Consider the following 17,418-nt stretch of genomic DNA (forward strand, 5'->3'; position numbering starts at 1 on the left):
GGCAAGCCGAGTGGTGGCGCCCGCATACTGGTGCCCGAAGCCGGTAGCGGTGAAACTGTGACTTTTTGTTTGTCGCTATTTGTTGGATATCCAGCGTGTACAGATGGGCAGTCTGCTTTTTAAAGACGATAGTTTCTCGTGGAGACCTTCAACGCAAAAGTTTTGGTCTGTCTGTCTGTACATGTGTCTTTTTGTCCGCCCTTAACGGTACCCTAAATAGAACCAGACGATACTTCAAACGGCTGACCTCATCCGCAGCGCCCACCAATATTGCTCAAGGCTCAGCGTTCATAATTGTGAGATTGTCAATTAAAAAGCAATTATCGCGCACATCTCAGGCACCATAACAATAGGTCGATGTTCTGTATGTGTGTCTATCACAAGAAAAGGCATACATAACTAATTTTAAGGACCGTAGCGTTTGTCACGCTGCACTGACCATGCAACACCTGCCCGAAAAGGCGAATGTTTCCAACGTTTTGCTAAGACGGCATGATGGTGGCACCTGCCCGTTGCCTTGTGTTCTACACGTCATCACCTCTGAGACGGGCACGCATGCCACGCGCTTCGTTTTCTAAGATAACTGCCAGATAGCACTCCTGTCTCACGTGTGGCGTGACTTGATGTGCTCGTTCACCTCCGATGCACGCTCGAGGCACTCTAATGCAGCGCCTTCAGAATACCATTCACCAATTTTCTTGAACAGAATATCAAATAAACGTGTTTTTTTTTTCACTCACTCCAGACGCAAGACTATCGTCGTTCGGCGACATTTGCAGTGTGACATGCAGATATGAGGCCAATTTTTTTCTCTCTTTGTGGCAGCAGAAGTTTGCGTGGAAGACGATGCATATGATCACAAACTGCACCGGATAGCGCAAACACTACTAGTACTACATATTATTCTAAAATAAAAATCAATATTGGTAATTGGAGAAAGGACGAAAGCATCGGGAGAAGTCGGGAATATAGGTTGAACCGTTCTTTCGTTATATGTGATGGTAACCTTGAGGACTTGTGGAGCAGGTTTTGAAGTTGGTGTACCGAATTGCTAGGAAAAGCTTGTGTCTAATAAGTTTTGAATAAAAAATAATCTTTGGGGTTATAGATGTTAAAACAATAATATGACTCTGATAAAGACCAAGAAGAGAATGCCCATGGGTCAGCCGAAGCATTGCACATTTCATTACATACATCACAAACGGCCCTTGTTAGACTGGGTAACGCTTGTTGAACACCTCGACCTCTTTTATAACTCCAGTTTAGCATGAATTGACTATATAAAGTTCATCGTCAGCAGATCGCAAAAAAAACTAGGATGTTTGAAGGGATGCTTATATCTGGCTGACAGGGACACCAGACATTAGGCATGCAATACCCTCGGGCGTCCTTTTCTAGAAAATACTCAAAAATTTGGTGTCCTAATCAGACCAACCTCACTATTCTACCTGTGACCGTCTATTATAAAGCAATGCCATTCACCCTATTACCCTACACGCCACTTCAAAGTGCTCCATTTTTTAAGAGAATACTTTACATTCCGCCACTCAAAATGTTCGTGAAGTTTTCAAGATAATGTTGTTTTTTCCGCACTCAGCAACACATCACTCACGGTTGCACATATTCATACATCTTTATACTTCCCATCGATTGATCATGCTTACAACATGAGCCTTCTCTTTGCTCGAATGAACAAGCTAAAAAATTTGCCTTTAAAGGTATGCAATGACTTACCCTTCAGGATTGCCGCTATAACATAGCCTTCATTATTTTTTTACTCTGCTAACGAGTCCTGAATGAACGTCTCCATTTTTTATAATGTGAATGGAAACGCTCGCTCGTCACTGAGAGCCGTTGTACCATTTTAGTTCATGAAGTGGTCGTAATGTGGCGCCACATAAAAAAGTACGGCTGCTTGCGTCCGAGCGCTTTCCCACGAAGATGCGATAGACGCACTTTTTTCCCCATATCGCACGTCCATCAGACTTTTTCCTTCGTGCCCTTTGTCCCTTCTTTTAACCGATGGTGTTTCCACCTCACGGCACTCGTGTGGCACATCTTAAAGGCAATGCATGCAGAAGCACCTCAGGAACGCGTATCCTTTGGACCAATTAGTGCCAGGAACGGAGACGCGCTATAGCAAAACACCGCGTCCCTTGCAGAGCCAGCATGGCCACCAACACGGTGAACACGAGGAAAAATGGGTTCGTACGAATCTGTACCCAACTTAACAAAAATTACCTGATCCCTTTTCTGTCGTGAGGTATTACCTAATGCAATATTGACAAATTACCAAATTCAGCGGTCACAAACATGCGGCCCACGAAGATCTCTGTGGCGGCCCGCAACCCTCAGCAACACTGACTTGGCCCCACTTTTAAAAACGATAGTCTTTCTAGGGCACCTTCGATGAAAAAAAAATTCGTCTGTCTGTCTGTCTGTCTGTCTGTCTGTCTCTCTGTCTGTCTGTCTGTCTGTCTCTCTGTACATTTGTCTGTTTGTCCGCCCTTAACGATACCTCAAACGGTACCAAACGGCCAACCCCATGCGCAGCGCCCACCAATATTTCTCAAGATTTATCGTTCATAGTTGTGCGATTGTCAAGTAAAAAGGAATCATCATATCTGAGGCGCCATAACAACACGGCGATGTGTTGTATGTCTGCCTTTATACTAGAAGAGGCACACACAAGTAACGCTAAGGACTGTAGCGTTTATTGCACTGCGCTAAAAGGGCAACGCGATGCTCAAAAACGTGTTTTTAACGCTTGCTACGACGACGGTGGTGGCACTTGCCCGTCACTTTGCGTTCTACACCTTATCACCTCCGAGACTGGCGCACATCTTTCTCCGCGGGCGCGTACGCTTTTGTTTTGGAAGATAACTGCCAGATGGCGCTCGTGTCTAACGTGCCTCGATGCGCTCGTTCACTACGGCTACACGCTCGAGGCACTCTAACACCGCGCGTCCAGAATACCACTCACCGATTTCCTTGCGCAGAACATCAAATAAACGTTTTGTTCACTCCCTCTTGACGCAAGACTATCGTCTTTCGATGGCATTTGCAGTGTAACATGCAGATTTGGGCCAATTTTTTTGTTAATATTATTTTGTTAATATTTGGGCCAATTTTTTTGTTAAGTATGTTCTGGACTATCCAAAGGGCATTGTTTCATGAGATGTCCCGTGTGTTCGCTTTGTTTTTGAAGAACAGCCATGAAACGGAAATTCTGTTTCACAATCGACGTATCGATTTGAGTGATTTTGCAGATCGTTGTCGAGATGCTTTGAAATCGCGGGATCACCTCTCTTTCAGAAATAACGTGTACAAAAGATATGGGAACGTTTTCGTTCAAATGGCAGCATTTGAAAACAAATTGCGACCCCCCCCCCCGTGTGCTTCGTTTACTACCCACTACGGATGGAAAACCTATTTGTTTGAACAATAAGGTTGTTATGGTTGCCGGACCAACTTGTGTGACTGCGGCCCACTGGCTGAGTTTAGTTTGAGACCCTGGACCTAAGGAGTTATACCATCCCTGCACTTCCTATTCTACCATTTCTTCTCCCCCACGAACGCAAAAAAACACACGTGAAGGCTAGGCAACGGATGAGCGTAGAAAAGGGCTAGAGAGAGGATGCTAAACGGCTGCATCGGGTGCATCTGGCTGGTACACTGAAAAAATAAAAATAGGCGAGGGGCTGCTTGAATCCAAACATTTTTAGCAACACATTTCCATTCCCCGAACAGTTTTTCATTCTATAATTACATTGCCTTCTTGCAATCATACTTGTCATGCCAATATACTTACGTTTTCCGATTTCTAGCTCTAATACACAGTTGTGCTTTGACCATCTGCGATAATATTTTGTTAGTAAAAATTGCGTTTGGCTCTATGTTCCAAAAATGTATTGCTTCTAGTTAGTTTATGAGGGTACTATAAGTTAATAAATAAAAAATAAATATATTGAAACGCGCTAGCGAAGATTCGACGAAGAGGAGGAAGAGACTCGACTGGCTCGCGAGCGACGCTGTGGATCCTTGGCTGAGCTACACCTCTGCATTACCCATATTGTAAATAAACGCGTTCCATCGTCACAATTGTGGTGGAAGGTGCTGGAAAAGCTAGCTACTACCAAGTGATACCGGAGAGGCACCGTCCGCTAACGACGGAACCGCTACACGAGCTTCGCCGCAGCCGTCGACTAGCGGGCTTGGCACCATTACCTCAAGAAATGAGCTCGGACGGAGACAACCAGCAACCAGCCGCAAGGACATCGCCCTACCACTACAGGGAGCCGCGAACCTTCACAGGGAAACCCGGCGATGACGTGGACGAACGGCTAAGCCACTATCAGCGGGTGAGCCGTTCGAACGGTTGGAATGCGGCTAGCCAGCTGTCTCACGTGGGGCTCTTTCTCGATTTCACGGCGCTGGTATGGTTTGAGAACCATGAAGACACATTGACAACCTGGGACCAGTTTGTGGAGGAAATTGAGAAATGCTTTGGAGACCCAGCAACGAAGAAGAAACGTGCCGAGCAGACGTTGTCGCAGAGGGCTCAAGTCACCGGTGAGACATGCAGAACCTACATTGAAGAGATTCTGAAGTTGTGCAAGTCGGTGGATGCCCACATGACGGAAGAAGACAAAGTGGGCCGTATACTCAAGGGCATCGCCGATGACGTCTACCACTTCCTCATTGGCAAGGAGAGCCTGGAATGCGTGGCCGACGTGATTAACCACTGCCGAACCTTCGAGGCTCTTAAAACTCGTCGCATCACATCGAAGTTCAGACGTCTGGCCAATGTCACGACTGTTGCCACCGTCGATGTCTGCCAGAATTCTCTACCTGCCGACCTTTCCTCCACCATTCGTCAGATTGTACGGGAGGAACTGCGTCGCCATGTCTCTGTTCCCATGCAAGCTGGAGACCCGCAGTGTGATACACTATCCCCAAGCATGAATGCTGCGAGTTTCGACGAGCGCAGTTACTCCACCCGCAGTCCACGGCTGAGGGCTCCGCCACCACAGGCTACTTACGTCGAGTCGTCTTATGCGCCCCGCAGCAGTTATAGCTACGACAGCCAACCGCCTCCGTTTTTGTCCGAGTGGCAACAGTTCCTTGAGCATCCTGTCCACACCGCAGCATTCAATGTGCCTCGGGAACGCCCCGTGTGCTACCAGTGCGGTGTTCGCGGACATATCGCCCGGTTTTGCCCATCGCGACGTCGCCCACACACGACGTTTTCTGACTGACCAATGATGCTTGCACGGCGAAGTCAACAGCCCGATTACGCCTACTGGCCTTCGGATTCAACTGCCCAGAAGTACGGGCACCGGCCGAACATCCGCAGTGACTCGCCTGCCTCTGTGAGGAGCTTGACGCCACCTACCACGTGCCAGCGACGGTCCCCATCTCTCCGTCCCCGGCCGCGGCTTTCCTCTCCGCCACCGGGAAACTAGCCGGCGCGGCCGATGGAGGCGAGGTCGCTGGACGTACCGCTTTGCACACAAGTATGCCTCCATTAGTTCACATGCTTCACAACAAGGTTCATGTATTCATTGACGATGTTCCCACGATGGTTCTTGTAGACACCGGTGCAACAGTTTCTGTAATGAGTTTAGTTTTCAAGGAGAGACTCGGCCGCAAGGTTATGTTTTATGGGGATAAATCTACTTTTCGAGCAGTCAGCGGCACGGCTTTCTGTCCAGTAGGTGTGTGCACTGTGTCTGTTCGTGTTGCTGGTAAAGCGTTCAAGGCAGAATTTGCAGTGCTCGCTCATTCCACGCATGACGTTATCCTTGGAATTGACTTCTTGCAAGAGTGCCGTGCGACTGTCGACTGCGGGGCAGGCGAGGTTCTGTTGTCTGCCCTCGCCCAGCAGCCTCAGCGTAGCGGAGACGACAAACTCGTTGTAGTTAAAGACACTATTCTACCGGCATGGTCTACTGCCAGCGTGCCCGTTGCTGCTTCGAATGCCGACTCGAGTTTCAGTTCCCCTGATATTGTGATTGAGGCGTTGCCTTTGCCTTGCATGAAGAAAAACATCTTTCTGCCGCGCTGCGTTGTGTCTCTCACCGAGGGAAAAACTAAATTATGGGTAGTTAACTGCTCATCCGAGTCTGTTGTACTACCAGAGGGAATGCGCCTTGCCATGTTTGAAGGGCAGTGCAGTATCTGCATAGCAGCTCTCAGCAATGCGGCAAATTCGGACTATGCTGATGTATCCGGCACAGAATATGAATTTTATAAGATGGTTAGCAACTCTCTTCCCTCGCATAAGCGCAAAGTGTTGGTTACACTGCTGGCCAGGCACGCTAAAGTATTTGATTTTGCACGGAAGTCGCATAGACCTCAGACGCCCAGCACACGCACTCGTCACAAGATCGACACCGGATCTGCGCACACCCTCAGACAGAAACCTTATCGAGTTTCCGCGTCAGAGCGCAAGGTAATTTCAGAGCAAGTCAGCGAGATGCTAACCTCTGGCGTAATTCAAGAATCGTCAAGTCCCTGGGCCGCGCCTGTTATCTTGGTCAAGAAAAAAAATGGGTCCTGGAGGTTCTGCGTTGACAACCGACGTCTCAACTCTATAACTAAGAAGGACGTGTACCCGCTTCCTCGCATCGATGATATCATCGACTGCCTGCATTCAGCGACCTATTTTTCATCGGTGGACTTGCGATCCGGGTATTGGCAGATCCCCATGAATCTGGCTGACAAAGAAAAGACGGCCTTTGTTACACCCGACGGTCTGTTTGAGTTTAATGTTATGCCATTCGGCTTGTGTAATGCCCCCGCCACATTTAAAAGATATATGGACACCGTTTTACGGGGCCTCAAATGGGAAATTTGCCTGTGTTACCTGGACGATGTGGTGATTTTTGGCCGAACAATTGAAGAACATAATCATCGCCTTGACCTCGTTCTAACCTGTCTCGAGGAAGTTGCGCTTACACTGAACTCAAAAAAATGTCGCTTTGGAGAACGTGAAACCTTGGTTCTGGGACACCTGGTGGATAAAAATGGCGTGAGACCGGACCCGCAGAATGTCGCCGCTGTCAGCAACTTCAAGCAGCCGCAGTCCCCCAGGGAGTTGCGTAGCTTCCTGGGCCTGTGTTCTTACTTTCGTCGATTTGTTCCGAATTTCGCTGATAAAGCACAACCACTGACTGACTTGCTGCAAAAGGATGTCCCTTTCCACTGGACACCGGATTGCGAAGGACCTGACTTCAGGACCGGTACTACGCCATTTCGATCCTTCTGCTGAAACGGAAATTCACACAAATGCCAGTGGAATCGGCCTTGGTGCAGTGCTCGTTCAGCGCCATGACAATGCTGAACACGTGGTCGCTTACGCGAGTCGTTCGTTGAGCAAGGCAGAACGAAATTACACAGTCACAGAACAGGAGTGCCTCGCAGTTGTTTTCGCCGTGCACAAGTTTCGCCCATACATCTACAGCCGTCGCTTCTCGGTAATCACCGACCATCATTCTCTATGCTGGTTGGTAGGCCTCCGAGACCCATCTGGACGACTGGCGCGATAGGCTTTGCGCTTACAGGAGTTCGACTTCACAGTACGCTACAAGAGCGGTAACCGGCACGCAGATGCCGACTGCCTATCGCGCCTTCCTCTACCGACGACGAAGTGCGACGCTGACAACTTCGACCAGTATATCGGCGCTATTGCCTCTGAGTTCCCTGATCTCGCGACTTTCCGGACAGCCCAACAAGAGGACCGCTCCTTAGATTCTCTGTTCGCCTCCGCAAATGAACACGCAAACCCAAGCTCTTTTGTGGTTCATGACGGCGTCCTTTACAAGAAGAATTATTCCGGACAAGGCGCCCGTCTGCTTCTAGTTGTTCCACGCACTTTACGGGCTCACGTCTTTCGGTCCTTACACGACGACGCAACCTGCGGCCACATGGGCTTCGCCAGAACGTTTCAACGAATCCAGCAAAGGTTCTATTGGCCCAAGATGCGACACGACACGGAAAAATACGTTGCTGGATGCGAACAATGCCAACGACACAAACGTCCCACGGCTACGCCGCCAGGACTTCTCCATCCTGTTCCACCTCCTAACTCTCCCTTCGAGACTGTTGGTGTCGATCTGCTCGGTCCATTTCCACGATCGAGCAGTAACAATCGATGGGTCGTCGTCTGTGTTGACCACCTAACGCGCTACGCAGAAACTGCTGCAATACCTGCTGCAACGGCCATGCACGTGTCGCAGTTTATGCTTCGCTGTATAATTCTCCGCCATGGTCCTCCACGCGTTGTCATTAGCGACCATGGACGTCAGTTCGTTGCCGACGTCGTTGAAGAGATCCTGCGTCTGTCTGCCTGCAATTTACGCCATGCCACACCATATCACCCGCAGAACAATGGTCTCGTAGAGCGCACGAACCGGACTCTCACGAACATGCTGTCTATTTATGCCGATTCTAAGCACAAAAACTGGGACGAAGTGCTACCTTACATCACGTACGCGTACAATACCGCGAAGCATGAGACTACAGGTTACTCTCCATTTTACCTGCTGTACGCTCGCTCCCCACGATTTTGTCTCGACACTATACTACCTTTTACACTAGACGTGGAAACCTCGACAGCCGAGACGCTCTGCCGCGCAGAAGAAGCCCGTCGCATCGCACGCCTCTGAACCTTGGCATCCCAGCAGCGTTCTAAGAAACGTTACGACGCCTGCCATCGCTCCGTATCTTATAGTAAGGGCGATCTTGTGTGGTTATGGACACCAGTCCGCAAACGTGGTTTGTGCCAAAAGTTCTTGGCTCAATATTCCGGTCCATTCGTCATTCTTGACCGCCTCAGCGACGTCACGTACGTAATCTCGAGCGTCACAAGCAATGGTTGCCGCTCTAGCAAAACACAACTGACACACGTTGCGCGCCTTGAACCGTGCCACCATCAACCACCTGACTGACTCGCCCAGAGGGCATCGTCTGCGAACCGGGAAGTGAAACGCGCTAGCGAAGATTCGACGAAGAGGAGGAAGAGACTCGACTGGCTCGCGAGCGACGCTGTGGATCCTTGGCTGAGCTACACCTCTGCATTAGACATATTGTAAATAAACACGTTCCATCGTCACAATATGAATAAAACTGAAAATGCGCAGCAAACATTATTATTTGATGGTAAGGAAATCGTAAAAAATCCTAAAATTACAGCTGATATGTGCTTGGGTCATTTTTATACAACGCCTTATCTGGAAAACTTCCTGAAGGAAATTTAAGCAATTCATATCACAGTAAGTATTGCCAAATATCTTCCCATTGATACATAGACGAAAACAACGTGCATGAACATCCATCTAGTAGAATTCGCTGTCGGTCTAGTTGGTATATGTCTTGATTAAATAGTCTAGTGGTGTATATGTGTGTTTTTCTCTGTGTAATTTTGTATTCGGCATGAAGTTGACTATTTAATCAACAAATCCTTCTGTTGGGCGTCAAGAATCTTCAGGCACATCATGCAAAACCCGCCTCCTGTGCTGCAGCTCCTTATGGTCTGCGAATTACATTGAAAATTTGTGTCAATCGATTCAGTGTGGCATTTCAGCTTATGAACATAATTGATACATACTTTAATATTATAGCAATAATTGCGTTTGGGTTTTACGCAACAAAACCAACATGTGATTATAGCACACGCTGTAGTGAGAGACTGTGGACTAAATGTCGACCATCTTGAGTTCTTTACCCTGCACCTCAATCTGAGCGTCCGGTAAACATTCACGGGTAAATTTTTTAACAATTCAGATTTAGCCGATAAACTACAATTTCAAAGAGCAACTTCCTCTAATTCCTATTCGATACAGCTTCTGGTTTGACAGATATAAAGTTTACCACGCTAGGACAGTATTTCGGAGACCACATCCGCCACACATTTCATAACAGCATTGTCGCACACGATACGAGAGACGTCAACAGGCCAACGAATTTAAGCGCACGAGAAGCGCGCGATGGCATCATATTACACGGTCGCCTGGCGACACTAAGGCGTGCCAGGTGACACGGCGCTAGGACGCCTACACAACATGGTATATATGGGCCCCGCGTTTTGCCACCCACTGCCGCCGCTGCCCCCCCCCCCCTCAAGAGAATTTATTGTGGTGGATTGAAGGCACGCGGATTAGTGGGTGTGTGTTTTGTCTGCTCTTTCTTGGACACGCGCGTGGGATAGAGACAGTTTCAGACACACGCGAGAGTAAAGGTCAGCGTTGAAAAACTGCTTACGGACACATTGGCATGCTCACATGACGCATTTCTCTGGCGCGTCCAGAGAAATTTTGAGTGAGCGAAATGGGCAGAAATGAAAGCTTTGAGGCGACTACGAAAAAGAGTATAGCGATTTTGAACAGTCCACGTCCTCTGGAGGAGGCATTGCTTGCAAGCTTTGTCTTGTGACAGTTAGCATTGTCAACGGCAAGGCCACCGCAAAAATTGCGGAGCGTTTCCGATCACAGGGCCACTTTCATATGAAGAATTGCCACGCAGACACAGGTGAGATTTTACTGAAGTGTTGGTGCTTCGAATTAATGGCTGCACGTGAGTGAATGCAGCATGTTTCGTACAGTTTCACAAGCTTTCGTCGTGCACGCTTACTGCTATGCAGGTTCTAAACAGACTTTCATTGTTGGAGTCCCATTTGTTCACATCATCTTGTTATTCCTTTCTTACAGGCAACTTTCCACATCAAAGTTCGCTGGAGGAGTGCACTACTCGGGCTCACTCAAAGAGACACGATGCAAGTGACATCCCGCATCAGTTTTACCGTGCACTCTGTCATGCGGGGATTCCACTGCATCAGGCTGATATACTTCTTGGCAGCCTATTTTGAAGCAAGTGTCCCGTAGCACGCACAATGCCAGGTAGTGACGAAATATATAGGAAATATCTACATGAAATCAGTGACAAAGACCTTGCGACGCTAAGCTCTTCGATGAAAGACAAGCCCATTTCCGTCCTCATGGACGAGTTACCGGAATTATGTGGATGTCCGGCCATGGTGGTGCTTACAACATTCTACGATGATGAGCTTCCTGGATATAGAACTCTCATGGTAAATTAGTGTAACGCAGTACCAATTGTCATTTTGTCACAAAACATCCTTCAGAAAGTTGGAAAGACCATAGGCGATGTAGCTGTATATTGTGTTCCGACTCAGATTTCTTCATGCAAAAGCTTCCCAAGGACTTGAAACTCTACAATCCTGAAGTCAAGGCTGCTTATTTCAAATATCCGTGCTGTCTATACTGGACAATGCTCTGGAAGGTGGAATGAGGGCGAGCTTGCTCAACATAGTTCACGATTTTCTTGTGCAACTTCCTGTCATGTTGAAATCGCCGTGGGAGCGGTGCCGAAGGTTTTAGTCTTGTGTGGTTGGCCGTGAGTCGTTTGAAGGGACACTAAATACACCTAATAAGTCGACGTTTATTGTTGACGTAGCGGTCCAGAAACCTCTTAGTGTTACTTTCGTGCCAAGTAGGTGCTTATTTTAAAATAAAATAACGTTTTAGTGGTCCGCATTGGGTTAGCACACTTCAAGTTACCAGCCTCAAGCGGAACGTTACACGTCACTGTTGCTGCGGACAACGTTGCCTGGTTTCACTGCATGACCACCGACAATAGTAGCAGCAGAACGAAAGCAGCGACAGCCACAACAGCAACAACAGCCATTGAACAATTTCCTGCTATTGGTTCCGACATGACAGACGTGTTTTTTTTTTTTTCATTTCATTTATTGCATCCTTAAAGGCCCGAGGGCATTACATAAGGGGGGGCAAAAAATACGCTGTGAATGTGTATAATTCAAGTTGAACAAATTATTATAAACAGTACAGTTCTAATATGGTAGTTTGGTCAAAAATGACAACAAAAAAGAATCAAATAACACACAAAAGAAACGCTTTGGCTGGGAATTAGAGAACAAATAACTAGGCACAAGCAAATTATACATACAGTACATTGGTAGAATATATTTACAGCCACGGGTTAATGGGTGGAATCAAAGTGGGATTCTAATTTTGCGCGGAATGATGTGCGGTCAGGTGTGGCAACAATGGTATCGGGAAGGTGATTCCAAAGTGTTATTGCTTGGGGGAAAAAGGAGTCGTTCATTGCGGATGTACGGCCGTTGATTCGTGCAATGGGGTTTGAATGATTAATGCGGGAAGAAGTTCTGTTTGGGGGCTGTAAAAGTTCGTGTCTTGATTGGGGTCGGAAAAAGAAACTGTGGAGGAGGCACAGGCGCGAGATGAGGCGGCGCGACGCGAGTGATGGCAGTTCAATTGATTGTTTTAGGGCGGTGACGCTGATTTCTCTGGAGGTTAAGGTTATAAAGCGGGCAGCGCGGTTTTGAACTGCTTCTAGTTCGCTAACGAGGTATGCCTGGGATGGATTCCAAATGGACGATGCGTATTCGAGCTTTGGCCGTACGTATGTTAAGTATGCTAGTTTTTTAACGTCAGGAGATGCTGATTTGAGGTTACGGCGCAGAAAACCAAGCGTACGCAGAGCGTCTGAGCAGATGGACTGTACGTGCGGTGCAAATGAAAGAGATGGGTACATGTGCACTCCGAGATACTTGTATGACGAAGCCGAATCGAGAGGAAGCGAATTGATAAAGTATGTATGATGCACAGTGGTGCGTTTACGGGAAAATGACATCGATTTGCATTTGGTTAGATTTAACGGCATTGATGAGTCTTGGCACCATAGCGCAACTGTGTCGAGGTCTTGCTGTAGTTTAGTACTGTTTTCAAAGTTGTGAATGGGGGAGTATATGACACAGTCATCCGCAAATAGTCGAAGTTTTGTTTGAATGTTTGTTGGCAGGTCGTTTATGAATATTAAAAATAGAAGAGGTGATAAGCCCGCACCCTGAGGGACGCCTGATGATACGTGAGTTTTAGAGGAGTTATGATTATTAGCAGAGGTGAATTGTTTACGGTTGGAGAGGAAGTGTTTAACCCAGGAGACAATATTCTGTGCAATGCCAAGGGAATTAATTTTGCTAAGTAATAAGTTGTGTGGTACGCGATCAAAAGCTTTGGAAAAGTCTAGGAATATGGCATCAATCTGCAGGTTATCATCCATGCTTTTTAGTAGGTCGTGGGTAAACTCGGCTAATTGGGTCTCACATGAGAAGTGCTTTCGGAAACCGTGCTGGTGATTATAGAAGAAATTTATTGATTCAAGGTGAGTCATGATGTGAGAAGATATAATGTGTTCTAGTAATTTAGAGGGAATGCTTGTCAGGGAAATAGGGCGGTAGTTTGCTGGATTCGTTTGCTCTCCTGTTTTGAAGACGGCTACTATTCTGCCTATCTTCCAATCGTCTGGAATTTCGCTTGTTTCAAGGGACTGCATGAAGATGAGGCAAAGAATCTGACTAACCACTGTGACGGTGTTAACTAAAAGTTTGGGGGTTATTTGGTCAGGACCTGGTGCTGAAGATATCTTAAGACCGGTGATTAGTTTAACGATTCCTTCGGGGTTAAATGCTATTTCGGGGGATACAGCGCCGGGGGAACGGGTAGGTATTCGTGTTGACTGTGTAATGTTAGGGGTAGAAAATACTGATGAAAAGTAATCATTTAAAGCGGAGGCAACGTGTTTTGCGTCTATTGGTTCCCCGTCTGGGTCTAGAAGATCTATGTTGGTACTTTGATTTTTGTGAGAGAGCATGCGCCAGAATTTAATGGGATTTGAGCGGAGGATAGATAATAGGTCACATGAAAAATATTTATCTTTGGCTTTTTGTAGTTCCGTAAGATACTTTTTGGCGCACAGGTGATATTTTTCCCATGTTAAAGGGGAATCGCATTGACTGGCGGTCCTATAAAGACGCTTCTTTTTATTTAAAAGACTTTTCAGTTGTTTGTTGAACCAATGATTTGTGGAATCTGATTTTACGCGAATGGTTGGAATATACTGTTTTTCTAAGTTAAGTATCGTGTTTTTGAATATCTGCCAGTTGGCGTTTACTGAGTGGGTTTGATATGATCCGCGAAAACTGTCAAGAAAAGAACCGAGTTTGTCGTTGATAGCGTCATAATTTCCTCGTTTGTAATCAGTTATGAATTTTTCAATCGGCGACCTTCTGATCAGAGGTAGCGATATGCAGTTGTGGATAAGGTTATGGTCGCTAAACCCGGGGAGTACTATTGTGCGCTTTATGTCATCCGGGCTTGATGTTAGAAGAAGATCTAAAGTATTATCACCTCTTGTGGGGCATGTTATAGCTTGGTGTAGGTTAAAATCTAGCGTCAGATCAAGGAATTGCTTTGATTCGTTGGACGGGGATGCACTAGGGGCTGAGAGTAAAGGCCAGTTTATTTGAGGGAAATTAAAATCACCGAAAAGAAAAATAGGGGCGTCCGAGAACTTGTCTTTAATCCGGGTGAGTGAGTTTGAAAGGAGGATGGAAAAGCCAGGTTCAGAATCAGGCGGCCGGTAACAGATGCCAAAAATCGCCTTTTGGGCAACGTTTGACACTCGCACCCAGGTTAGTTCTAATGTGTAGTCATGAGTGATAAGAGAAGATGTTAGATTGTTTTTAATAGCTATGAGCACGCCTCCACCCCGGCGATTAGTGCGATCATGGCGATATAAAGTGTAGTCCATGTTAGACGGGAAGATTTCGTTGTCAAATACGCTTTCGTGTAACCATGTTTCTGCTAGCATGACAATGTCGGCTTCTACATCTTGGATAAAACTGTGTAGTCTGTCTAGTTTAGGCAGTATGCTTCGTATATTAGTGAAGGCAACATTTAGATTTAGCGTTGATGATCGGCTTGGTCGAGGGTTAGAGGTACAGTAGACAGAGGGGCGTCATTCGGTGGCTTTGCTACTCATACCTAATGACTCACCAGCTATAGCACGCACAGTCTGTTTTTTGCTGATTTCTACAATTTTGTCGGAAGTCTGGTCATACATGTAGTACTTTTTGTCCACGTGAAGTCTGTCGAGGCTCAGTTTAAATGCGCATTTTTGGGGGCGGATGAACTGCAACAGCTTTGACCGCGCAATGCGGGTGGCAGCTGCGAAGTCCTCCCTAATGGCGAAGTCTGTGCCTTTAAGCATGCGACCGCAGTTCAGAATGCGCTCCTTCGTTTTGTAGTGGGCTAGTTTTACAATGATGGGTCGAGTTTTGTTTTCTGAAAAGGTCCCGATTCGGTGTGCGCGTTCCATCGCACCCGGTTCCAGAGTAAGTTTAAGCTTGTCGGCACAAAACGTGGATATCTTTTGCTCCGACTCTTCCCATGTTTCCTTTATGTTGTCTTTTATGCCAAGAAAGAGAAGGTTGTTCCGTCGTAGGCGGTTGCTGGCGTCAATAGTTGCGGCTTTGAGCACAGAAATTTCGTGGCTTATCTGGGATGAATCGTTATCACTAGGGTTGCTAGTTTGGAGCTTTAGTTTTTCTAGGATTTCGAGTCGGTTGCTAATTGAGGAAATTTGTTTTTCCTGGGTTGCTTGGGCAGTTTTAAGGCCGTCTATGTCTAATCGAATCGTTTCTAGATTGTCCTCGACGCGTTTGATAGAATCCAAGATTGCGGCTATATCACTGCTTTTTGTTGGGCCGGGATTCAGTTCCACGTCGCCAGAAAGCAGCAGTATTAATTGAGAACATAAACCAAAAGCAATCGCGTCAACGCACAAGTCCAATATACTGCGCAATTTAAAGTCGTTGGGGCACGACACAGCAATAAGGAAGCGACTACTGCTTCTACACGATTTACAATTGTTTAGATAACTAACCTGCAAAGTCAGAAGCGGGTTGAGCATGGTGTGGCTTGCGGTGTCGTGCCCCAAACTGACGGCATCGGCAGAGTGGTTTTGTAGCGGTGACACCGGCCATGTGACCGGTGATGTCATCGATGGGCTTGGTTGCCAGCTGTAGGGGGGCCACTGGGCTGGTTTTGGCGGAGCAGCAGGATCCGGAGCGTCAAGGGGCGAGCCAGTTTCCCAGGCTAAGTTCCTGGGCGCAGGGGGGTAGGTTGATCCGAGCTTGTCTTGAAGGAATGGGCACACACCGGTGGCGATGAAGCACACCAGCATCTGCAAAGTCAGAAGCGGGTTGAGCATGGTGTGGCTTGCGGTGTCGTGCCCCAAACTGACGGCATCGGCAGAGTGGTTTTGTAGCGGTGACACCGGCCATGTGACCGGTGATGTCATCGATGGGCTTGGTTGCCAGCTGTAGGGGGGCCACTGGGCTGGTTTTGGCGGAGCAGCAGGATCCGGAGCGTCAAGGGGCGAGCCAGTTTCCCAGGCTAAGTTCCTGGGCGCAGGGGGGTAGGTTGATCCGAGCTTGTCTTGAAGGAATGGGCACACACCGGTGGCGATGAAGCACACCAGCATCTGCAAAGTCAGAAGCGGGTTGAGCATGGTGTGGCTTGCGGTGTCGTGCCCCAAACTGACGGCATCGGCAGAGTGGTTTTGTAGCGGTGACACCGGCCATGTGACCGGTGATGTCATCGATGGGCTTGGTTGCCAGCTGTAGGGGGGCCACTGGGCTGGTTTTGGCGGAGCAGCAGGATCCGGAGCGTCAAGGGGCGAGCCAGTTTCCCAGGCTAAGTTCCTGGGCGCAGGGGGGTAGGTTGATCCGAGCTTGTCTTGAAGGAATGGGCACACACCGGTGGCGATGAAGCACACCAGCATCTGCAAAGTCAGAAGCGGGTTGAGCATGGTGTGGCTTGCGGTGTCGTGTTGGTTCAACTTAATCCTGCTAGATGGCACGATCCTTTATTTCCCTTTATTCAGGGAAAATTTTAACTTTTGAACCACTCGCGTCATTCACTATAGTCACATCCAGTGCTTCTTTTTACAGCGAAACCTGTTATGAGATCACAACTTGGGTCACGCGCAGTTGTCCACCACTGCCACTGCCGCCTCCACCGCCAGTGTCCGGAACCACATCACCCAAAATTAGAAAAAAAAACAGCCCCAAAAAGACAGTGTGGCTCGGAACCCGGGTCAGTTTGATGCCAGCCCAGTATTCTACCAGTGTGCTACGCTGGTGCTTGTGCCTTGTTGGCAAACTTGCCTTAGGCAGGCTTGATGTCGGGAAAGCAATCGCGTTAATACGACTTATAAAGCGTTTTAAACCAGCGAAAAACCAATCAGTCGTCTCACAATGCGAATAGCATAACGAGTGGGCCGTCTAATGCTCCAACCCATTACAAAAGCTTGTTCTTGTTCCCTTATTAACTGTGGCACAGTTCCCTTATTAACAGAGCCACAGTTCCCCATCGTCGTCAGCCACTGCATGAGCAATGTTTATTTTTTATTTATACATATTACACCCTCAATGAGGCTATCGCAAGACTGGGAAAAAATAAAAATAACAGGAACAAACCCACATTCATGAACAGGCTTCTCGATATTCTT

Source organism: Rhipicephalus microplus, chromosome X (assembly GCF_043290135.1).
Source record: "Rhipicephalus microplus isolate Deutch F79 chromosome X, USDA_Rmic, whole genome shotgun sequence".
Taxonomy (NCBI): Eukaryota; Metazoa; Arthropoda; class Arachnida; order Ixodida; family Ixodidae; genus Rhipicephalus; species Rhipicephalus microplus.